Consider the following 25,203-nt stretch of genomic DNA (forward strand, 5'->3'; position numbering starts at 1 on the left):
ATATACAATATACAGACTGCTCCTGAGGGCATGCAGAATAATGCACACCCTGTCCTAGGAGCTTACAATCTAATATACAATATACAGACTGCTCCTGAGGACATGCAGAATAATGCACACCCTGTCCTAGAAGCTTACAATCTAATATACAATATACAGACTGCTCCTGAGGGCATGCAGAATAATGCACACCCTGTCCTAGAAGCTTACAATCTAATATACAATATACAGACTGCTCCTGAGGGCATGCAGAATAATGCACACCCTGTCCTAGGAGCTTACAATCTAATATACAGTATACAGACTGCTCCTGAGGGCATGCAGAATAATGTACACCCTGTCCTAGGAGCTTACAATCTAATATACAATATACAGACTGCTCCTGAGGGCATGCAGAATAATGCACACCCTGTCCTAGGGGCTTACAATCTAATATACAATATACAGGCTGCTCCTGAGGGCATGCAGAATAATGCACATCCTGTCCTAGGAGCTTACAATCTAATATACAATATACAGGCTGCTCCTGAGGGCATGCAGAATAATGCACACCCTGTCCTAGGAGCTTACAATCTAATATACAATATACAGGCTGCTCCTGAGGGCATGCAGAATAATGCACACCCTGTCCTAGGAGCTTACAATCTAATATACAATATACAGACTGCTCCTGAGGGCATGCAGAATAATGTACACCCTGTCCTAGGAGCTTACAATCTAATATACAGTATACAGACTGCTCCTGAGGGCATGCAGAATAATGTACACCCTGTCCTAGGAGCTTACAATCTAATATACAATATATAGGCTGCTCCTGAGGGCATGCAGAATAATGCACACCCTGTCCTAGGAGCTTACAATCTAATATACAATATACAGACTGCTCCTGATGGCATGCAGAATAATGTACACTCTGTCCTAGGAGCTTACAATCTAATATACAATATACAGACTGCTCCTGAGGGCATGCAGAATAATGTACACCCTGTCCTAGGAGCTTACAATCTAATATACAATATACAGACTGCTCCTGAGGGCATGCAGAATAATGCACACCCTGTCCTAGGAGCTTACAATCTAATATACAATATACAGACTGCTCCTGAGGGCATGCAGAATAATGTACACCCTGTCCTAGGAGCTTACAATCTAATATACAATATACAGGCTGCTCCTGAGGGCATGCAGAATAATGCACACCCTGTCCTAGAAGCTTACAATCTAATATACAATATACAGACTGCTCCTGAGGGCATGCAGAATAATGTACACCCTGTCCTAGGAGCTTACAATCTAATATACAATATACAGACTGCTCCTGAGGGCATGCAGAATAATGTACACCCTGTCCTAGGAGCTTACAATCTAATATACAGTATACAGACTGCTCCTGAGGGCATGCAGAATAATATACACCCTGTCCTAGGAGCTTACAATCTAATATACAGTATACAGACTGCTCCTGAGGGCATGCAGAATAATGCACACCCTGTCCTAGGAGCTTACAAATCTAATATACAATATACAGGCTGCTCCTGAGGGCATGCAGAATAATGTACACACTGTCCTAGGAGCTTACAATCTAATATACAGTATACAGACTACTCCTGAGGGCATGCAGAATAATGCACACCCTGTCCTAGGAGCTTACAATCTAATATACAATATATAGGCTGCTCCTGAGGGCATGCAGAATAATATACACCCTGTCCTAGGAGCTTACAATCTAATATACAGTATACAGACTACTCCTGAGGGCATGCAGAATAATGCACACCCTGTCCTAGGAGCTTACAATCTAATATACAGTATACAGACTGCTCCTGAGGGCATGCAGAATAATACACACCCTGTCCTAGGAGCTTACAATCTAATATACAGTATACAGACTGCTCCTGAGGGCATGCAGAATAATGCACACCCTGTCCTAGGAGCTTACAAATCTAATATACAATATATAGGCTGCTCCTGAGGGCATGCAGAATAATGTACACCCTGTCCTAGGAGCTTACAATCTAATATACAATATACAGACTGCTCCTGAGGGTATGCAGAATAATGCACACCCTGTCCTAGGAGCTTACAATCTAATATACAGTATACAGACTGCTCCTGAGGGCATGCAGAATAATGTACACCCTGTCCTAGGAGCTTACAATCTAATATACAATATACAGACTGCTCCTGAGGGCATGCAGAATAATGTACACCCTGTCCTAGGAGCTTACAAATCTAATATACAATATACAGGCTGCTCCTGAGGGCATGCAGAATAATGCACATCCTGTCCTAGGAGCTTACAATCTAATATACAGTATACAGACTGCTCCTGAGGGCATGCAGAATAATGCACATCCTGTCCTAGGAGCTTACAATCTAATATACAGTATACAGACTGCTCCTGAGGGCATGCAGAATAATACACATCCTGTCCTAGGAGCTTACAATCTGATATATAGTATACAGACTGCTCCTGAGGGCATGCAGAATAATGCACACCCTGTCCTAGTAGCTTACAATCTAATATACAATATACAGGCTGCTCCTGAGGGCATGCAGAATAATGTACACCCTGTCCTAGGAGCTTACAATCTAATATACAGTATACAGACTGCTCCTGAGGGCATGCAGAATAATGTACACCCTGTCCTAGGAGCTTACAATCTAATATACAATATACAGACTGCTCCTGGGGGCATGCAGAATAATGCACATCCTGTCCTAGAAGTTTACAATCTAATATACAGTATACAGGCTGCTCCTGAGGGCATGCAGAATAATGCACACCCTGTCCTAGGAGCTTACAATCTGATATATAGTATACAGACTGCTCCTGAGGGCATGCAGAATAATGCACACCCTGTCCTAGGAGCTTACAATCTAATATACAGTATACAGACTGCTCCTGAGGGCATGCAGAATAATGCACACCCTGTCCTAGGAGCTTACAATCTAATATACAATATACAGACTGCTCCTGAGGGCATGCAGAATAATGCACACCCTGTCCTAGGAGCTTACAATCTGATATATAGTATACAGACTGCTCCTGAGGGCTTGCAGAATAATGCACACCCTGTCCTAGGAGCTTACAATCTAATATACAATATACAGACTGCTCCTGAGGGCATGCAGAATAATGCACACCCTATCCTAGGAGCTTACAATCTAATATACAGTATACAGACTGCTCCTGAGGGCATGCAGAATAATGCACACCCTATCCTAGGAGCTTACAATCTAATATACAATATACAGACTGCTCCTGAGGGCATGCAGAATAATGTACACCCTGTCCTAGGAGATTACAATCTAATATACAATATACAGGCGGCTCCTGAGGGCATGCAGAATAATGTACACCCTGTCCTAGGAGCTTACAATCTAATATACAATATACAGACTGCTCCTGAGGGCATGCAGAATAATGCACACCCTGTCCTAGGAGCTTACAATCTAATATACAATATACAGACTGCTCCTGAGGGCATGCAGAATAATGCACACCCTGTCCTAGGAGCTTACAATCTAATATACAATATACAGGCTGCTCCTGAGGGCATGCAGAATAATGCACACCCTGTCCTAGGAGCTTACAATCTAATATACAATATACAGACTGCTCCTGAGGGCATGCAGAATAATGTACACCCTGTCCTAGGAGCTTACAATCTAATATACAGTATACAGACTGCTCCTGAGGGCATGCAGAATAATGTACACCCTGTCCTAGGAGCTTACAATCTAATATACAATATACAGGCTGCTCCTGAGGGCATGCAGAATAATGTACACCCTGTCCTAGGAGCTTACAATCTAACATACGATATACAGACTGCTCCTGAGGGCATGCAGAATAATGCACACCCTGTCCTAGGAGCTTACAATCTAATATACGATATACAGGCTGCTCCTGAGGGCATGCAGAATAATGTACACCCTGTCCTAGGAGCTTACAATCTAATATACAGTATACAGACTGCTCCTGAGGGCATGCAGAATAATGCACATCCTGTCCTAGGAGCTTGCAATCTAATATACAGTATACAGACTGCTCCTGAGGGCATGCAGAATAATGCACATCCTGTCCTATGAGCTTACAATCTAATATACAATATACAGGCTGCTCCTGAGGGCATGCAGAATAATGCACACCCTGTCCTAGGAGCTTACAATCTAATATACAATATCTGAGTGTAGCTTACCGAGGGGTGGTTGTGGTGGAGCGCGGTCACAGGAGGCCGGTGTCGGCGGGCCCTGGGCTCTCATAAGATGTCGGCGCCGGTGAGCAGAGTAGCTTTTCCCATTTATTGCCCTGCAGTGGGCTTTGGGAAAATGGACGCTTGAGGCGGCGCATGCATCTCCCGAGATCTCAATCTGCACATGCGTCACCTCCAGCAGCCATTTTCCCAAAGCGTATTGCAGGGCAATCTATAGGAAAGGGGACTCTGCTCACCGGCGCCGACATCTTATGAGAGCCCAGGGCCCGCAGCATCGCCCCACTCCTGTCGCTGCCGACTGCCTAAAGCAGTGGCCCTGCCTCCTGTTACCCCGCTCCACCACCGCCGCCCCCTGGTAACCTACTGTTAAACGGACTATAAGAGGCACCACCATTTTATTTAAAAAAATTATTTTCCACCCCAAAATTTGGGGTGCGTCTTATACTCTGCAAAATATGGCAATGGCAATGCAAGTCTATGCGCTTGTGGAAAAATTGGACGGCGCTTTGACATCGGAGTGTGGTGCGATTTTCACCGACTTGCAGAAGGGAGAAGGTGAGAAACCTTTTCTTTCTCCTCTCCATGTCCGAGAAAACCTGATACCACTCTGATCAAAGTCTGATCAGAGTCTGTCCCTCTATTATACCAGGTGCCGCTGCTTCAATTCTGCTCTTGATTTCCTGTGGTTCCAGTTCTGGTCTTCCTGCTGCCATCAAGCCACGGCGTTCTCCGTTGTTTCTGCTCGGCCGTCCTGCTGCGCCGCCGTCATCTGTCCGTGCTTCATTACTGCTGCTCCTCTGAACTAGATGAGACATAACACCTATCATTACAAAAAAGAGGATTACATGATAGGTCCTATCTAAGGAATCATCCTGATGCACAAGAGAGAACACGTCGCTCAGAGATGTTTGCTGAGATTATTTTAGGGGTAAATGATGAAGTTCTAAACTTCACCACAAACTCCCCACAGCTACACAATGTGTGAACAGGGCCTTAGTGCTAAGTGAAGAGCTACCTACATAGACTTGTCTCCCTCAAGATGCCGCCTCTGGGACACAAGATGGTTCAGGATTAGAACTTTACACATTCTGTACCAACTGTGATGTCATGTGATATCTATGATGTCATGTGCCCTGTGATGTCATGTCCCCTGTGATGTCATAATAACTGCCACTGCTGTGTTATGTATCGAGTTTCCAACATCAAGGAAGAGTTGAATTAATAAAACGAAATCACTGGATGCAAATAACCACCGGCCTCATTATTAATTGAGTCATGACGCAGATAATAACCTAAACATTTCCACTCTTTTATTCTAATCCGCATCACCTACTGCTCTATGACCTAAAGGGAAACACCGGCGCCATCCTGCAACTCCTGATCACCATAAACCGTCAGCTCCCGGTCACTCCTGATCCAGCAGGACCATGAGAGCGGATAATGGAGAACTGGACCCGTCTGCTATTAAATGGATGTTCTGAAAACGCTAGGTTCTGACAACATTAATGGCAAAGCTACCCAAAAATGGAGCCAAATGGGGGGGTGTCAGCCGTCCCTCTCCTTTCTATATGCTTTTATTAGAGCACATGGGTGTCATAGAGGGCAAAGCCAGCCGATTGCTGAGGGTCTTCAAGACCAGTGATACATGATCAGGTGATCGCCAGCAAGTCCTCATTTAGGGAAGGGTTTGTCCAGATTGGTAGCCCCTGTTAGGCCGGGCTCACACTGCTTTACTAAAGCCCCCAAATGATTTTCCAAGGAATCTGCTCAATAACATTTTTTTGTAAATCATAGACTCATTCTAACAATCCCAGCACGGGACACAGGATCCAGCGCCATCTGCTGAGATTTTCAGGTTAATGATGCAGTTCTGAATCCCACTACTAGCCCCCCATCTATACAATGTATGAGTGAGGTCATAGGTGAAGAGTTCCCGACCTGGACTTGTCACCTTCCAGCAGTCAGCCTCGAATGACACAAGATGGCTCAGGAGTTACACTCTGTACATTCTATACCAATTGTGATGTCATAGGATGTCTATGATGTTTATGTGCTTTGTGATGTCATCAGAACTGCCTGTTTAACCCCTTCCAACCCAATGACATACTTTGATTTTGTGAACAGGTTATTTGGATGCAACAGCGCAGACAATGAAGGGACAATAGTAATCATCCAAAACTATAACTATAGGGACACATACACACACAGCTGAAACCAGAAGTTTACATACACTATATAAAAAGACGCAGGTTTTTCTCAATATCTGACATGAAATCAGAATAAACCTTTCCCGTTTTAGGTCAATTAGGATTTTACCATCATTTTTAATATTTGACATCTCCCGGGATGTCTAATGCTGGGAGGAGCAGTCAGCAGCACTCAGCGCACTAGCACATGACATGCTGCAAGCACGGCAGCTCACACGTGTCACTGATTACTATTCACCGCTCCTCCCAGCATTAGACATCCCGGCAGAGTACGGGAGTCACTGGATCTGTTCTGCTGCAGTGCAGACAGCAGCTCACTTCAGGGACTGACTGATCGCTGATCAATAATGCTGAATCTCTGCCTCTGCGATACCGCACCTGGAGCAACCAGGGAGAGCGGTGCTGCTGCTGGTAAGTCTAATAGTGATTGGCAGCATCGCAGCCAATCAGTGTTAGTTTTGTTTGTGGCCTCTTCCCCGTGCTAACAGCAGAGCTGAGGTAATGAGCCATGATGTGCTGAGTAACAGCGCTCCTCCCTAACTGTGTCACAGGCTGACAGTGAGAAGCACAGGGAGATGGATGGCTGCCTGCTACACCACTCACCAAAGGTTAGATATATGTAGCTGAGCAGGATTATCACATAACTAAGTGACCCCCATCAACACCAACAGTGAGGGGCTTTACTCATTGGTGATAGAGGGTGAGAGGGCTCAGTCAATAAGGGAGGATTTCCCTCAATGTTTTGTTTCACCCCTGACTGACTGAGCCTCCCCTGTATTACCCCTGAGTGCCCCTGTATCAACCCTGACTGATGCCCACCCTGTACCACCCCTGACTGATATAATGTCCCCATTTTGGTATAATGTCCCCCATCCTGGGCTCCATGCTATAACCATGTCCCCCTTCTGGTATAATGTCCGCCATTCTGGTGTAATGTCACTCATCCTGGTATATTGTCCCCATCTTAATATACTGTAATGTTCCCAGCCTGGTATCTTATCTCCCATCCTGATATAATGTCCTTCATTCTGATATAATTTCCCCATCCTGATATAATGTCCGCCATCCTGATATAGTGTCTGACATCCTGATGTAATGTCCGTCATCCTGATGCAATGTCCGCCATCCCAGTGTAATGTCCACCATCCTGGTATAAGGTCCGCCATGCGGGTATAAGGTCCGCCATCCTGGTATAAGGTCCGCCATCCTGGTATAATGTTCCCCAGCCGGTAGCTGACTTCTGCGGGCCGCCAGCACCTGTTGCTTGCCTCTGATTGGCTGGCAGCATGTCTTGAAGTGCAGGGAGCCGGCGGGTCTCAGCGTCACAATACATTTCAGCAGAATGTGTGTCAGTGAATGCACATCCAGGTGAAATCGGTGTCGTCGTGCCACGCACAAGCATGGGTCTGGTCCCGGTTGTACCCTCTATGACCGCGATCATTACGCCCCTGCTTGTTTTGTATGTTTTAATATAACAGTAACAGTATTGCAGTATATAGTGGAAATAATGATCCCATATGAATCCAGCCTAATGCTGGATATCAGAGGAGTATCAAGATGGGTGCGCACAGCTGAATGGTCACCATACCGGCACATGCCCGCTGTATGTTGCGTGCGCACAGCTGAATGGTCACCATACAGGCACATGCCCGCTGTATGTTGCGTGCGCACAGCTGAATGGTCACCATACCGGCACATGCCCGCTGTATGTTGCGTGCGCACAGCTGAATGGTCACCATACAGGCACATGCCCGCTGTATGTTGCGTGGGCACAGCTGAATGGTCACCATACAGGCACATGCCCGCTGTATGTTGCGTGCGCACAGCTGAATGGTCACCATACAGGCACATGCCCGCTGTATGTTGCGTGTGAAGTGGTCTCCACTCCTGAGCCAACTCCACACACGTGGACCCTGCTGTGGACGTACTGGTACTGTATGTTCATCTGTGCCAAGGGATTAATATATTTCTAATTGATTTTATGTATGTGCCTGGGGACAGGAGCACCCTGGCACCGGCTGTCTTAAGAAAGGAACGGAACAAATGCATTCATATTAAAACCATTTTTACATGTAGAAAAAGTTGCAATTTGTACAAAATTATATTACTATGCAACATTTGACACACTGGATGTCAGCTCTTTTTTAACATTGAGACGTGTGCTACCATGCTTAAAATGTTCTGCTTAAATAATTTGCACCAGATGTATCATTAGTGACGAAATGTGATAAATATGGAATAATGGAGTTGAAGTGAGTATAAAGGATTTTGCTCAAATTATGCCATTTTTGATAAATGTGAACCATTGTGTTTTTATGTTACACCACAATACTAGCATATTTTATCTCACAATTGGTGGGCTTGTATTATTTCTATGTAGTTACATATTGGGCCCCAGGAATAATTTCCTCTGGTGGGCCCAAGGCTCACCAGTACGACGCTGCACCTGAGTATGGAGCTAGCATTGGAGCGCCCCCCTCTGCTCTGCGATCTTGCCCCTCTGTCTGATACACTGTGACTGGCAGCCGCCTACAGGCCTGTGTCTGGTGTCTCTGACGGGGCAGCAGCCACCTACAGGCCTGTGTCTAGTGTCTCTGAGGGGGCAGCAGCCGCCTACAGGCCTGTGTCTAGTGTCTCTGAGGGGGCAGCAGCCACCTACAGGCCTGTGTCTAGTGTCTCTGAGGGGGCAGCAGCCGCCTACAGGCCTGTGTCTAGTGTCTCTGAGGGGGCAGCAGCTGCCTACAGGCCTGTGTCTAGTGTCTCTGAGGGGGCAGCAGCCGCCTACAGGCCTGTGTCTAGTGTCTCTGAGGGGGCAGCAGCCGCCTACAGGCCTGTGTCTAGTGTCTCTGAGGGGGCAGCAGCTGCCTACAGGCCTGTGTCTAGTGTCTCTGAGGGGGCAGCAGCCGCCTACAGGCCTGTGTCTAGTGTCTCTGAGGGGGCAGCAGCCGCCTACAGGCCTGTGTCTAGTGTCTCTGAGGGGGCAGCAGCTGCCTACAGGCCTGTGTCTAGTGTCTCTGAGGGGGCAGCAGCTGCCTACAGGCCTGTGTCTAGTGTCTCTGAGGGGCAGCAGCAGCTGCCTACAGGCCTGTGTCTAGTGTCTCTGAGGGGTCAGCAGCCGCCTACAGACCTGTGTCTAGTGTCTCTGAGGGGGCAGCAGCCGCCTACAGGCCTGTGTCTAGTGTCTCTGAGGGAGCAGCAGCCGCCTACAGGCCTGTGTCTAGTGTCTCTGAGGGGGCAGCAGCCGCCTAAAGGCCTGTGTCTAGTGTCTCTGAGGGGGCAGCAGCCGCCTACAGGCCTGTGTCTAGTGTCTCTGAGGGGGCAGCAGCCGCCTACAGGCCTGTGTCTAGTGTCTCTGAGGGGGCAGCAGCCGCCTACAGGCCTGTGTCTAGTGTCTCTGAGGGGGCAGCAGCCGCCTACAGGCCTGTGTCTAGTGTCTCTGAGGGGGCAGCAGCTGCCTACAGGCCTGTGTCTAGTGTCTCTGAGTGGGCAGCAGCCGCCTACAGGCCTGTGTCTAGTGTCTCTGAGGGGGCAGCAGCTGCCTACAGGCCTGTGTCTAGTGTCTCTGAGGGGGCAGCAGCTGCCAACAGGCCTGTGTCTAGTGTCACTGAGGGGGCAGCAGCCGCCTACAGGCCTGTGTCTAGTGTCTCTGAGTGGGCAGCAGCCGTCTACAGGCCTGTGTCTAGTGTCTCTGAGGGGGCAGTAGCCGCCTACAGGCCTGTGTCTAGTGTCTCCGAGGGGGCAGCAGCCGCCTACAGGCCTGTGTCTAGTGTCTCTCAGGGGGCAGCAGCTGCCTACAGGCCTGTGTCTAGTGTCTCTGAGGGGGCAGCAGCCGCCAACAGGCCTGTGTCTAGTGTCTCTGAGGGGGCAGCAGCTGCCAACAGGCCTGTGTCTAGTGTCTCTGAGGAGGCAGTAGCCGCCAACAGGCCTGTGTCTAGTGTCTCTGAGTGGGCAGCAGCCACCTACAGGCCTGTGTCTAGCGTCTCTGAGGGGGCAGCAGCCGCCTACAGGCCTGTGTCTAGTGTCTCTGAGGGGGCAGCAGCCGCCTACAGGCCTGTGTCTAGTGTCTCTGAGGGGGCAGCAGCTGCCTACAGGCCTGTGTCTAGTGTCTCTGAGGGGGCAGCAGCCGCCAACAGGCCTGTGTCTAGTGTCTCTGAGTGGGCAGCAGCCGCCTACAGGCCTGTGTCTAGTGTCTCTGAGGGGGCAGCAGCTGCCTACAGGCCTGTGTCTAGTGTCTCTGAGGGGGCAGCAGCCGCCTACAGGCCTGTGTCTAGTGTCTCTGAGGGGGCAGCAGCCGCCTACAGGCCTGTGTCTAGTGTCTCTGAGGGGGCAGCAGCCGCCTACAGGCCTGTGTCTGGTGTCTCTGAGGGGGCAGCAGCCGCCAACAGGCCTGTGTCTAGTGTCTCTGAGTGGGCAGCAGCCGCCTACAGGCCTGTGTCTAGTGTCTCTGAGGGGGCAGCAGCTGCCTACAGGCCTGTGTCTAGTGTCTCTGAGGGGGCAGCAGCTGCCTACAGGCCTGTGTCTAGTGTCTCTGAGGGGGCAGCAGCCGCCTACAGGCATGTGTCTAGTGTCTCTGAGGGGGCAGCAGCCGCCTACAGGCCTGTGTCTAGTGTCTCTGAGGGGGCAGCAGCTGCCTACAGGCCTGTGTCTGGTGTCTCTGAGGGGGCAGCAGCCGCCTACAGGCCTGTGTCTGGTGTCTCTGAGGGGGCAGCAGCCGCCTACAGGCCTGTGTCTGGTGTCTCTGAGGGGGCAGCAGCTGCCTACAGGCCTGTGTCTAGTGTCTCTGAGGGGGCAGCAGCCGCCTACAGGCTTGTGTCTAGTGTCTCTGAGGGGGCAGCAGCCGCCTACAGGCCTGTGTCTAGTGTCTCTGAGGGGGCAGCAGCCGCCTACAGGCCTGTGTCTGGTGTCTCTGAGGGGGCAGCAGCAGCCTACAGGCCTGTGTCTAGTGTCTCTGAGAGGGCAGCAGCAGCCTACAGGCCTGTGTCTAGTGTCTCTGAGGGGGCAGCAGCCGCCTACAGGCCTGTGTCTAGTGTCTCTGAGGGGGCAGCAGCCGCCTACAGGCCTGTGTCTAGAGTCTCTGAGGGGGCAGCAGCCGCCTACAGGCCTGTGTCTAGTGTCTCTGAGGGGGCAGCAGCCGCCTACAGGCCTGTGTCTAGTGTCTCTGAGGGGGCAGCAGCAGCCTACAGGCCTGTGTCTAGTGTCTCTGAGGGGGCAGCAGCCGCATTCTGCCACCCCTCTCACACAGCTCCAACAAGCGCCTGGGGCAAGATGCTCATCTCACCTCATGACAGAAGCAGCCCTGGTTGACATATAGAGAATGAGTAGAAGGAATGATGGTGCAGAGAACCAGTACAGTACAGACCAAAAGTTTGGACACACCTCATTTAGAGATTATTCTGTATTTTCATGACTATGAAAATTGTACATTCACACTGAAGGCATCACAACTATGAATTAACATGTCTTGAAGCTCATCAAGAGAATGCCAAGAGTGTGCAAAGCAGTCATCAAAGCAAAAGGTGGCTACTTTGAAGAACCTAGAATATAAGACATATTTCCAGTTGTTTCACACTTTTTTGTTAAGTATATAATTCCACATGTGGTAATTCATAGTTTTGATGCCTTCAGTGTGAATGTACAATTTTCATAGTCATGAAAATACAGAAAAATCTTTAAATGAGAAGGTGTGTCCAAACTTTTGGTCTGTACTGTATATACAATGTGTGCACATTTCAATTCCACTACATTGCAGTCTATGAGGATCCGGGAATCTGCTCCATTCTGGACATTGGAGATGATTTTTTGAGGAACATCACTGTAGAAACAGAACTGTCTAGAATGGAGAAGCTGCAGAGAGATCATCAAAAGATCCACTCCGATCCAGTCACCTCCCCAGCGATCAGCGAGAGGGAGACGCTAAAATGAGGTCCTCAAAAACATGTGACTACAGTGAGGCCTCAAAAACTCAACTCCAATCCAGTCACCTCAGCAGTGAACCGTCTAGAGGGGAGATGCTGGAATGAGGACCACAAAGTATCCCCCCGATCCAGTCACTTCAGGGGTGACCGCCTAGAGAGGAGCTGATAAAATGAGGCCTCAAAAAATCACCTCCAAACTAGACGCAACCATAAACTATAAAGTTATTATAATGGTGAAGGAGCTGTGATGAGGCTGCGGTCATGTGACAGTGATGACGTCACCGCAGCTCCTCCCCCTCAGGGGTCATTGCCCCGCCCAGATCTGCAGATGATCCCGGCGCAGTCGCTCCTCCGGCTCCTCCTCCGCTCTCTGACGTCACATAGTGGCCGCTTTCTCCGGTGATGAGGATTTCTCCGCTCCCGGAGGTTCTGTAAGTCCAGTAGTCTCATCAGGTCCACATCTATAGTAAGTTCATCTGTTTCCCCAGTCAGGGCTCGCTCTCACTTGTGATTAAATCGGATGAATGCAATCAGATAAAACATCAGACTCCATTGTACCCATTTAGTCCTATGTTTCTGTGCTCAGTGCTGTTTTTTTTTCCAGCTCCGATCGGATTGCGATCGGGCTGGAAAAAAATCGCAGCATGGTGGATTAGGATCGCACGCATCTATATAATCTACGGGTGCGGGTGAAACATCGCACTGCACTCAGATACCACCCGAGTGCAGTGTGATTCCCGCCAATGCCAGCAACAGAGGAGATGGAGATAGTGATTTCCCCGTCCCCTCCGCAGCCGTGCGAGAGGATCAGAGCATGGAGCACTGACATTCGGCTCCCGCTCGCAGCAGAGCAGCAGCGAGTGTCATTAGCATATCGCATCGGGGGGTCTCGCATCGCATACCGTACGCTAGTGGGACCCCGGCCTAAGAGATACATCTGTGTCTTGTATAGCAGAGCGGAGTTGTACAGATACCTGTCTTTACGTAGGCTCAGGTTCTTCCGGGTGCGACTCAGCCTCAGCATCCTCCCGCGCCATCTCCTCCTCTCCATGTTGTTGTGCAGAGTTCTCGGCGCCATCTTGTGATGAGGGTCTGGAGAATTTTTCATATTTTATTTATTATTTTTTTAATTTTAAAATTTTTTATTAAAATGTTCTAATGCTGATAATTTAGTCATCCGTTCAGATATTAAAATATTCACCAAATGACGAATGAAAGCAATTCTAAACCCATAACCCTTCTATGACCTGATCACTGTCTACATACTGAAAAAACAATGAGTATACCGACATTATCACAACATAAGAGCCGAAGCCACAAATAGTAATGTGAAAGCTTCTTCCCCGGAATCCAATGTTGCTCTATCCATAAAAAACCTTCATCAAATCTCAACCTCATTCCTGACCCCGATCATTTCTATAACCATAGATGTGTTAGTGCACAATGCGGTATCTGCTCCAGCGAGACCACCGTGTCTGTACTGTCTGCAAGAAGAAAGAAGAGAAAGGGAACATTTGTCCCCCAGCTCTACTGACGGACTCACATTATACTCTAGATTCAGGCCTTTAGGAGACAGACGATTTACAGTCAATATCCAGAAGGCTTCCCTCCTTAATAACCTTCTCTTAATACCGCCTCCTCTCCTAGGAGCACTCACTTGTTCTATCACTTGGTATTTTGTCTCAGACAACGATATCTACGGACTTTCTCAAAATATCCACAAGTGAATTCAGGAGACGTGACTGGGAAAAGAAACCAAAAGGTGAGTCTCCTATGAACTTCATGCTGCAACTGTAATGGAATACTGTGGAGAAAAACGCCTATCGCGAGGACTGCGAGTCCATCTGCGCCCCACTCTGTTTTCAGAGGATGGGACTTTCTGCGATCAATTCGAGCAGATTAATAAGTGTTCCCTGGATTTAATCTTGTTGACTGCTGATAGACTGCAGGCAGCAGATACAGATTTAAAAGTGGAGATTGCAAAAAATGTAAAATAAACAATATATAAATTAGGTCAATAATTTTTCCTTCTCATTTATGATATACAGAGGAGAATTAGAATGTGTTGTGGGTGAATTATGATATTTGTTTTTTAGACTTTGGTGCGTATAGTTAAATGGTACGATGATTATTATCTTACTTGTTTTAACTTCTGCTTTCTCACATCTCGTCCGCCCTTTAACACATTCTGTGCACTCTCTCCATATCCACCCCTCCCTTCTCCCCTCCCTCATGTATAACTCTGAGGCTCTACTGATATTTCTCACCCCCTCCAAACCATCCACTACCTCCATACAGCACTCAAAACGTTCATACAAATTATTGCACCACCTGCTCTTTCTCTTTTTTTTCTCCTTCTCCGAGTTGCTGGTGACATCTCCCCCAATCCTGGGCCTCCCTGCACTAGCATGCACCACTCTCCTCCAGCTGCATATAGAAATCCTGCTAATCTTATTAACATTCAGTGCATGCCCTCTCCTATTGCTTTCCATTGTGCTCTCTGGAACGCACGGTCTGTGTGTAACAAACTAACTTACACTCACGATTTTTTCCTCTCTAATTCCCTTCACCTTCTGGCTATTACAGAAACCTGGATCCAGCATTCAGACACCACCGCAGCTGCTGCTCTCTCATTTGATGGCCTGAAATTTTCACATATGGCCAGACCTGAGAATAGACAGGGTGGAGGTGTTGGTTTGCTCCTTTCACCACAATGTGCTTTCCAGGTCACCACCCACCCCGGTTCCCTCACTTATGTTTCCTTCCTTTGAAGTCCACACCGTCAGACTCTTCAAACCCTTCTCCCTGTGAGTGGCAGTTGTATATCGCCCTCCAGGCTCCTGCCGCCAGTTCCTGGATCACTTTGCCACCTGGCTTCCTCACTTTCTATCCTGTGACATCCCCACCCTCATCATGGGAGACTTTAACATCCCCATCAATGATCTCCTCTCCCAATCTGCCTTTCATCTACTTTCTCTAACCTCCTCATTCGGCCTCTCACAGGTTACTAACTCTCCTACACATGAAGACGCGAATACTCTGGACCTGGTTTTCTCCCGTCTCTGCTCGCTGCATGACTTTACTAACTCCCCTCTCCCGCTCTCGGACCACAACCTTCTTTTCTTCTCTGTCAAGAACTGTCTCCTCACCCGGGACACCCCCACTTACCTTACTTATAGGAATACATGTACCATTAATACCCAGCAGCTTATGGACAATCTCCACACATCTTTAGCCCCCATCTCCTGCCTCTACTGTCCAGACTTGACATTGTCACACTACAATAATACACTGAAGAGCGCCCTAGATGAAGCAGCACCTTCTACATGCAGAAAGACCCGACACAGACAACGGCAGCCCTGGCACACAATGCAAACACGTTTTCTTCAGTGTTGCTCAAGGTGTGCTGAGCGTCAGTGGAGAAAATCTCTTTTAGCAGAGGACTTCATCCACTATAAATTCATGCTCAAAACCTATAACTCTGCCCTTCATCTGGCCAAACAATCCTACTTCACCACCATCATCACTTCACTGTCCAACAATCCAAAATGACTTTTTGAAACCTTACACTCCCTCCTGAAACCTAATGCACAGGTCCCCACCACCAACCTCAGCGGGGAGGAACTGGCCACTTATTTCCTAGAAAAAAATCAACCACATCCATCAGGACATCTCAACCCAATCTCCTCAGTGCCTGGATCCCCTTCCCTGCCGCACTTCAAGCTCACTAGCCATCTTTGAGCCTGTTACAGAAGAAGAAGTTACCCAGCTTCTCATTTATTCTCGACCTACAACCTGCAACAGTGACCCCATTCCTTCACATCTCCTGCAGTCTCTCTCACCGGTGGTCACCACTCACCTGACTAAAATATTTAACCTCTCTCTTTCTTCAGGTATCTTTCCCTCCTCATTTAAACATGCCATCATAACCCCTTTACTTAAAAAGCCATCCCTGGACCAGAACTGCACTGCTAACTACAGACCCGTCTCTAACCTTCCTTACATCTCTAAACTCCTGGAACGCTTGGTCCACTCCCGTCTAATCCGCTATCTCTCAGATAACTCTCTTCTTGACCCTCTACAATCTGATTTCCGCTCCTTACACTCCACTGAAACTGCCCTCACTAAAGTCTCTAATAATCTAGTAACAGCTAAATCCAAAGGTCACTGCTCCCTGCTGATTCTCCTGGATCTCTCTGCCGCATTTGACACTGTGGATCACCAGCTCCTCCTCACTATGCTCCGCTCTATAGGCCTCAAGGAAACCGTTCTCTCCTGGTTCTCCTCCTTACCGCTCCTTCACTGTATCTTTTGCCGGCTCCTCTTCCCCTTACTGTCGGGGTCCCGCAGGGCTCAGTTCTAGGCCCCCTCCTCTTCTCTCTATACACGGCCCCTATTGGACAAACAATCAGCAGATTTGGGTTCCAGTATCATCTCTATGCTGACGACACCCAACTATACACTTCTTCACCTGACAATACCGCTAACCTAATACAAAATACCAAGGACTGTCTGTTCGCTGTCTCTAACATCATGTCCTCCCTCTATCTTAAACTGAATCTCTCCAAAACTGAACTTCTTGTGTTTCTCCCCTCTACTAACCCAACTCTACCTGACATTGAAATTACCTTGGATGGTTCAACCATAACTCCCAGCAGTACGGCCGCTGCCTGGGGGTCATATTTGACACTAACCTTTCCTTTACTCTCTATATCCGATCACTCACTCGCTCTTGTCACCTGCATCTTAAAAACATCTCCAGAATCCGACCTTTTCTCACCTTTGAAACTGCTAAAACTCTTACTGTCGCTCTTATTCACTCTCGTCTGGACTACTGCAACTCTCTTCTGATTGGTGTCCCTCTTACCAAACTTTCTCCTCTCCAATCCATCCTGAATGCGGCAGCCAGGGTCGTATTTCTGTCCAGCCGCTTCACCGATGCCTCCATCTTGTGCCAGTCATTACACTGGTTGCCCATTCGCTACAGGGTCCAATATAAACTCATCGCTCTCACCCACAAAGCTCTCCACAGTTCTGTACCGCCTTATATCTCCTCTCTCATCTCTGTCTATCGCCCTACACGTGCTCTCCGTTCTACAAAGGACTTAACATCCCCCATAATCCGAACCTCGCACCCCCGTCTCCAAGACTTCTCGCGTGGTGCGCCAGTTCTCTGGAATGCTCTACCCCAGACGATCCGACTGATGCCTAGCCCCCATGTCTTCAAGAGCGCTTTAAAAACCCATCTCTTTAAACAAGCCGATCACCTCAACTACTCAGTAACCAACTTTCCCCTGTCTCCTCCTTCTAAATATTATTCAGAATCTGCATCCTACTATTCATCTGTCTCCACACCCTCCATGCACAAGATAACTGCACTCGATACTTGATTATTGCACTTATACATACGGGCTGATGACCGGATCATGCAGCTTTATATGAAAGTCCCTATTTATTATAATTGTCAGACCTGAAATAACAAGCACTTTTCACCTACTGTGTCCCCCCCCCATTCCCTTGTAGAATGTAAGCGTGCGAGCGGCCGGACCCTCGCTCCTAATGTAACTGTTTACACTGTCTTACCTTGTATTGAATTTATTGTCTGTACATGTCCCCGCTTAATTGTAAAGTGCTGCGGAATATGTTGGCGCTATATAAATAAAACTTATTATGTTTTTTTTGCATTTCCTATATACGCCTATATATATATTTGTGGCGATGTGTATTGGTGTAAAATTACATATTTTATTTGATAGTTATTATACTTTGTTATGGGCGTTTTTTCATTTTTGTGTATATACACTGCTCAAAAAAATAAAGGGAACAGTGAAATCCCCCATCCTAGATCTGAATGAATGAAATCTTCTCATTGAATACTTTGTTCTGTAGAAAGCTGAATGTGCCGACAACAAAATCACACAAAAATCATCAATGGAAATCACATTTATTACCCAATGGAGTCACCCCCAAAATTAAAGTGGAAAAACACACTACAGGCTGATACAACTTTGATGTAATGTCCTTAAAACAAGTCACAATGAGGGTCAGTATTGTGCGTGGCCTCCACGTGCCTGTATGACCTCCCTACAATGCCTGGGCATGCTCCTGATGAGGCTGAGTATTGTGTGTGGCCTCCACGTGCCTGTATGACCTCCCTACAACGCCTGGGCATGCTCCTGATGAGGCTCAGTATTGTATGTGGCCTCCACGTGCCTGTATGACCTCCCTACAACGCCTGGACATGCTCCTGATGAGGCTGAGTATTGTGTGTGGCCTCCACGTGCCTGTATGACCTCCCTACAACGCCTGGGCATGCTCCTGATGAGGCTGAGTATTGTGTGTGGCCTCCACGTGCCTGTATGACCTCCCTACAACACCTGGGCATGCTCCTGATGAGGCTGAGTATTGTGTGTGGCCTCCACGTGCCTGTATGACCTCCCTACAACGCCTGGGCATGCTCCTGATGAGGCTCAGTATTGTATGTGGCCTCCACGTGCCTATATGACCTCCCTACAATGCCTGGGCATGCTCCTGATGAAGCTGAGTATTGTGTGTGGTCTCCACGTGCCTGTATGACCTCCCTACAATGCCTGGGCATGCTCCTGATGAGGCTGAGTATTGTGTGTGGCCTCCACGTGCCTGTATGACCTCCCTACAACGCCTGGGCATACTCCTGATGAGGCTGAGTATTGTGTGTGGCCTCCAGGTGCCTGTATGAGCTCCCTACAACGCCTGGGCATGCTCCTGATGAGGCTGAGTATTGTGTATGGCCTCCACGTGCCTGTATGACCTCCCTACAACGCCTGGGCATGCTCCTGATGAGGCTGAGTATTGTGTGTGGCCTCCACGTGCCTGTATGACTTCCCTACAATGCCTGGGCATGCTCCTGATGAGGTTGCGGATGGTCTCCTGTGGGATCTCCTCCCAGACCTGGACTAAAGCATCCGCCAACTCCTGGACAGTCTGTGGTGCAACGTGACGTTGGTGGATGGTGCGAGACATGATGTCCCAGATGTGCTCAATCGGATTCAGGTCTGGGGAACGGGCAGCCAGTCCATAGCTTCAATGCCTTCATCTTGCAGGAACTGCTGACACACTCCAGCCATATGAGGTCTGGCATTGTCCTGCATTAGGAGGAACCCAGGGCCAAACACACCAGCATATGGTCTCACACGGGGTCTGAGGATCTCATCTTGATACCTAATGGCAGTCAGGCTACCTCTGGCGAGCACATGGAGGGTTGTGCGGCCCTCCAAAGAAATGCCACCCCACCCCATTACTGACCCACTGCCAAACCGGTCATGCTGAAGGATGTTGCAGGCAGCAGATCGCTCTCTACGGCGTCTCCAGACTCTGTCACATGTGCTCAGTGTTAACCTGCTTTCATCTGTGAAGAGCACAGGGCGCCAGTGGCGACTTTGCCAATCCTGTTGTTCTGTGACAAATGCCAAGCGCCCTGCACGGTGTTGGGCTGTGAGCACAACCCCCATCTGTGGAAGTCGGGCCCTCATACCACCCTCATGGAGTCGGTTTCTAACCTTTTGTGCAGCAGACACATGCACATTTGTGGCCTGCTGGAGGTCATTTTGCAGGGCTCTGGCAGTGCTCCTCCTGTTCCTACTTGCACAAACGAGGAGGTAGCGGTCCTGCTGCTGGGTTGTTGCCCTCCTATGGCCCCCTCCACGTCTCCTGGTGTACTGACCTGTCTCCTGGTAGCGCCTCCAGCCTCTGGACACTACGCTGACAGACACAGCAAACCTTCTTGCCACAGCTCGCACTGATGTGCCATTCTGGATGAGCTGCATTACCTGAGAAACTTCTGTGGGTTGTAGAGTCCGTCTCCTGCTACCACGAGTGTGAAAGCACAACCAACATTCAAAAGTGACCAAAACATCAGCCAGAAAGCATTGGTACTGAGATGTGGTCTGTGGTCCCCACCTGCAGAATCACTCCTTTATTGAGGATGTCTTGATAATTGCCAATAATTTCCATCTATTGTCTATTCCATTTGCACAACAGCATGTGAAATTGATTGTCAATCAGTGTTGCTTCCTAAATGGACAGTTTGATTTCACAGAAGTTTGATTGACTTGGAGTTATATTCTGTTGTTTAAGTGCTCTCTTTATTTGTTTGAGCAGTGTATACCGTATTTTTCAGACCATAAGACGCACCTAGGTTTTAGAGGAGGAAAATAGAAAAATAAAAATTTAAGCAAAAAATGTGGTCATGATGCACTTTTAAGGGGGAGGGGGTCTTCTGCTGACACTGGTATAGGGGTAATGTCCCCCAATTCTGCCAATATCCCCCATCCTGGTATATATGCCGTCCCCCTTCCTTTTATATGTGGTCTCCATCCCCATCCTGGTATGCATGGCACCCTTCATACCTATCCTGATATGCATGGCTCCCTCATCCTTATCCTGGTATGCATGGCACCACTCATCCCAAATCCTAGTATGCATGGCACCCCTAATCCCTATCCTGGTATGCATGGCACCCCTCATCCCTGTCCTGGTATGCATGGCACCCCTAATCCCTATCCTGGTATGCATGGCACCCCTAATCCCTGTCCTGGTATGCATGGCACCTCTCATCCCTGTCCTGGTATGCATGGCACCCCTAATCCCTACCCTGGTATGCATGGCACCCCTAATCCCTGTCCTGGTATGCATGGCACCCCTCATCCCTGTCCTGGTATGCATGGCACACCTAATCCCTGTCCTGGTATGCATGGCACCTCTCATCCCTGTACTGGTATACATGGCACCCCTAATCCCTGTCCTGGTATACATGGCACCCCTCATCCCTGTCCTGGTATGCAAGGCACCCCTCATCCATGTCCTGGTATGCATGGCACCCCTCATCCCTGTCCTGGTATGCAGGCACCCCTAATCCCTATCCTGGTACGCATGGCACCCCTCAGTCCTGTCTTGGTATGCATGGCACCCCTAATTCCTGTCCTGATATGCATGGCACCCCTCATCCCTGTTCTGGTATGATTGGCACCCCTCATCCCTGTTCTGGTATGATTGGCACCCCTCATCCCTGTCCTGGTATGCATGGCACCCCTAATCCCTGTCCTAGTATGCATGGTCCCCCTAATCCCCATCAAGGTGCACATAAAAAATAAATAAACACTCCTACTCACCTCTCTTCTCTCTCCTCCAGCGCTGCGTCCTGTCTGCCTGCACTGATCTCTCCATGTGAGCCGAGCATGACGTCACTGCCATGCGCGGCTCACAAGGAGAGATCAGCTGCCGGAAGTCACTGCTCCCCACGCCGGGTCTGTGTGCGCGAGGAGCAGTGACTTCACTCTCCTTCATAGCCGGCACACAGCGGAGCCGCGATGCTCATTAAAGGGCATGAATATTCACCCCCTCCCCACGCCCATGGGCATGGAGAGAGGTTGAATATTCATGCCCTTTAACAGCGGGCACAGGAGATAGCCGGCAGCAGCCGCAGCGCGGCTACACTGTATACCGCTATTAAGGAGCATGAATATTCAGTGCTCCCCACGCTCATGGTCGTGGGGAGCAGTGAATATTCATTTTCTTTAGCAGCGGGGACAGTGTAGGCTGCAGCAGGCGGCTGCTGCCTCCTGTGCCCACTCCTCCACCGATACCGCTCCCCCCACACATACATAGTTACATAGTTTATAAGGCCGAAAAAACACCCCACATAAATATACACACCCCCCAACATTCGGACTATAAGACGCACCCCCCATTTTCCTCCAAAATTTTGGAGGAAAAAAGTGCGTCTTATGGTCCGAAAAATACGGTATTTTATATAATGAGACTTATATGATTATATGACTGTTTGTAGTTTTCTTCATTTTCTATTTCATTGTGATGTCATTTCCTTGTTTTTTTTCTATATAAATGTTGTATTTCTATGTGATTGGCCACAATTGAGAAAAGCTCTGGAGGAGCTGAAACGTTTTGCAGATCTGTGGATGTGGAATAAATGATTGACTACAGGTGAGTGCCGGGATCTCTTTTCTTTACCTCTCCATTATTAACCTGAGGGCTTGAAGACAGCTGTGTTTTTTGACAAATCACAGCTGTCATCAACCCTAACCACCATTACCCCGATCGCCACCGCACCAGGGCAATCGTGAAGAGCCGTGCAAAGCACCTGAATTGGTGCGCCATTTCTGAGGCGGCTGAGGGCTGGTATTTTTAGGCTGGGAAGGGCCCAGTAACCGAGGACCTTCCCACCCTGATAATATCCGCTCACAGCTGTCTGCTTTACCTTTGCTGGTTATCAAAAATAGGGAGGACTCCACATCGCTTTTTTAATTTATTAGCTAAACACAAGTACAGTAAACTCCACACACAGGGCAGTAATTATATATCTCACGGATATCGATCATCTATCTCGATCTTTGCACATCTAACACCTAAATATCTGTCATTTCTATTCTGCACTCTCTTCCGGCACGTGTCACACAGACGTGTGTGCGGATGTCACACTTTATGTCATCTGTGTGCAGGACGTACTGACGTCCGAGCTGCCGGCAAAAAACGGACATGTCCGGTCCGTGTGACCATGTGCGCAGCCTATAGATTATAATGGGTGTACACGTGTGTCTCCGGTATGTGTGAAGGGGGCCTAAAGGGTATGAGCACTTTTAGTATGAATTACCAGTAGGGGGCGTGACCACTTAAAGTGCCTAGGGCAGCATGAATGCCAGATACGGCCCTGAGCACAGCCCTAATAAAGTCATTAGAGCTGCAGATAAAGGGGGCTCGATCACAGCTCTGGATAGTGGGTTGTATGAGCCGGAGGTTATGAACATGGATGACGATACTAATATATGCCGCACTCTAGATGGAGATCCTACTAATTCATACAATACCCCCTTACATTGTCTTTTGGAGGAGGGTTTGGTATCGGCTGTACTTAATCCCAAACAAATAGAACGATTAAAGGAAAATCACCCACAATGTCCAATATTTCATACATTACCGAAAACGCACAAAGAAGGAAACATCCATCAGTCTAGAGATACATTCAATACTGGCTGCAGAGAAGATTCCTATAATATAGTGAATATTACCAGAAAACATTTACCTATGTTATACACTGACAAGGATCCAGCAACAAGAAAGACAACTGACACGTGGAGGACAAACACCAAAGGTTTCATTGAATGTGGGAGAAATAAATGTGGTTTGTGCAAGTCTGTGCACAAAGCAAAAATGTCTGCATCTACTAACCATAATAAACCCTATAATATCCGACATCTCATTAGTTGTAGCTCCACACGTCATTGACACCATACAATGTGAAGCTTGTCTGCTGCAATATGTGGGGGGCACGGTCAGACCCTTACGTCACCGCATTGGGGGACACGTTAGGGACGTTCTTGGCCCCACAACACGTAATACATCTGCAGCATCACAACATCTCATACAACACAATAGGGATTAATCACTTTACAGTTGTGGGTATTGAATATGTCACCAGACCAGCTAAGGGGGGAGATTGGTATAAAAAGTACACCCCAGAGAAGCCTTGTGGATTCTGGAATTGGACTCCAGATTCCCCAGTGATATGAATCTTCCTTCAGACCTTGTATCCATTTACTGAATTGTGTTTTTCCCTCTTTTATAGTAATTATACATAATATACACATTATAGATGCAGACACTTCATTCTTCTATTGCACGGATGCTTTTTGTTGTGGACATATGATCATCCATAGGGGTAATGTAGACATACTTGCACATGTCCATTTGGGGCTGGGGGTCTCCGCTGTGCATTAGACCCTATGATGTGTATAAGAAGCCGGTTACTGGTTATTTATTATGTCATGAAGAAGAACTGAACACAAATACCAGGTAGAAACGCAGAGATGTTTTGCTCCTATCTGTTTTTTAATGTTTCTATGATTTTAATTTGGATTTTTCAATAAAAGTTTTTGGTTTTATTCACACTGGAAAACAAGTGCCGGATTATCAGTAACTTTCTTTGTCCCGTCCATTCCTTCCCAACTGTGATTTTTCATCCAAGCATTGAGAGATGAGCTGAAAGCAGACAATGTTTTCTATAGAGGAATGGCAGACATGGGTGTTGTCCACATAGAAAGCCTCTCCTAAATCCCATACACAAAAAAGCCGCCCTACAATCTGCCAGGACACATGCGGAAACATATGAAGACTCCTGGGACTTTATACTCTGGAGTGATCAGACCAAGATAAAGGTTTTTTTTGGAACTGATGGCTTCAAAACTGTATGACATTGAAGAGGTGAGGAATACAATGAGAATGCATGGAGTCTACAGTGAGACCTGGTGGTGGCCGTGTCCTTATGTGCGGCTGCATGAGGGGCTACATTTCATTGATGGTATCTTGAATTCACAGATGTTCTGCTCTGTAGTGACAGAAAAGATGCTGCCATCACTCTGTTCCCTTGGTAGGCCACTGTTACATTTCTGAAGAACAGGGTGACAGTGATTCAGTGGCCAAGTGTCTCCTGATCTGAACCCAACCAAACACCTATGGGGAATTCTGAAGAGACAAGTTGTCATCGCTCCATCCAGCATCCAGGCTCTAAGAGCTCGTTATCGAAAGAGATAAAAGATAGATATAGTATTGTCACTAACTTGTTCATTCCAGGCCTAGAAAACTTGGTGCCGTCCTTTAAAATTATGGAGGCCATACAAAATAATAGATGTAGTAGCTTTTGATGTGGGGTGTACTAATTTTTGCATCAACTAATTTGAGTAAAACTGAAGATTTTGTAATGAGAGTTATATTATTACCTTTACTTTCATGTTTTGATTACAAAAAAAATGTTCTATGAAACTTAGTGTTGGCAAAATTGTAGAAATTGATCTTGTGTTCAGTGAGCTA

At 47.9% G+C, this 25,203-nt stretch overlaps 1 pseudogene; it reads right to left on the reverse strand.

Moving 5' to 3' along the window:
• Positions 1-25,203, reverse strand: part of LOC141212366 (uncharacterized) — a 288,826-nt pseudogene that overhangs the window by 125,157 nt on the left and 138,466 nt on the right.

The sequence above is a fragment of the Phyllobates terribilis genome, unplaced genomic scaffold (assembly GCF_046119375.1).
Source record: "Phyllobates terribilis strain yellow unplaced genomic scaffold, ASM4611937v1 Scaffold_171__1_contigs__length_4068163, whole genome shotgun sequence".
NCBI classification, from domain to species: domain Eukaryota; kingdom Metazoa; phylum Chordata; class Amphibia; order Anura; family Dendrobatidae; genus Phyllobates; species Phyllobates terribilis.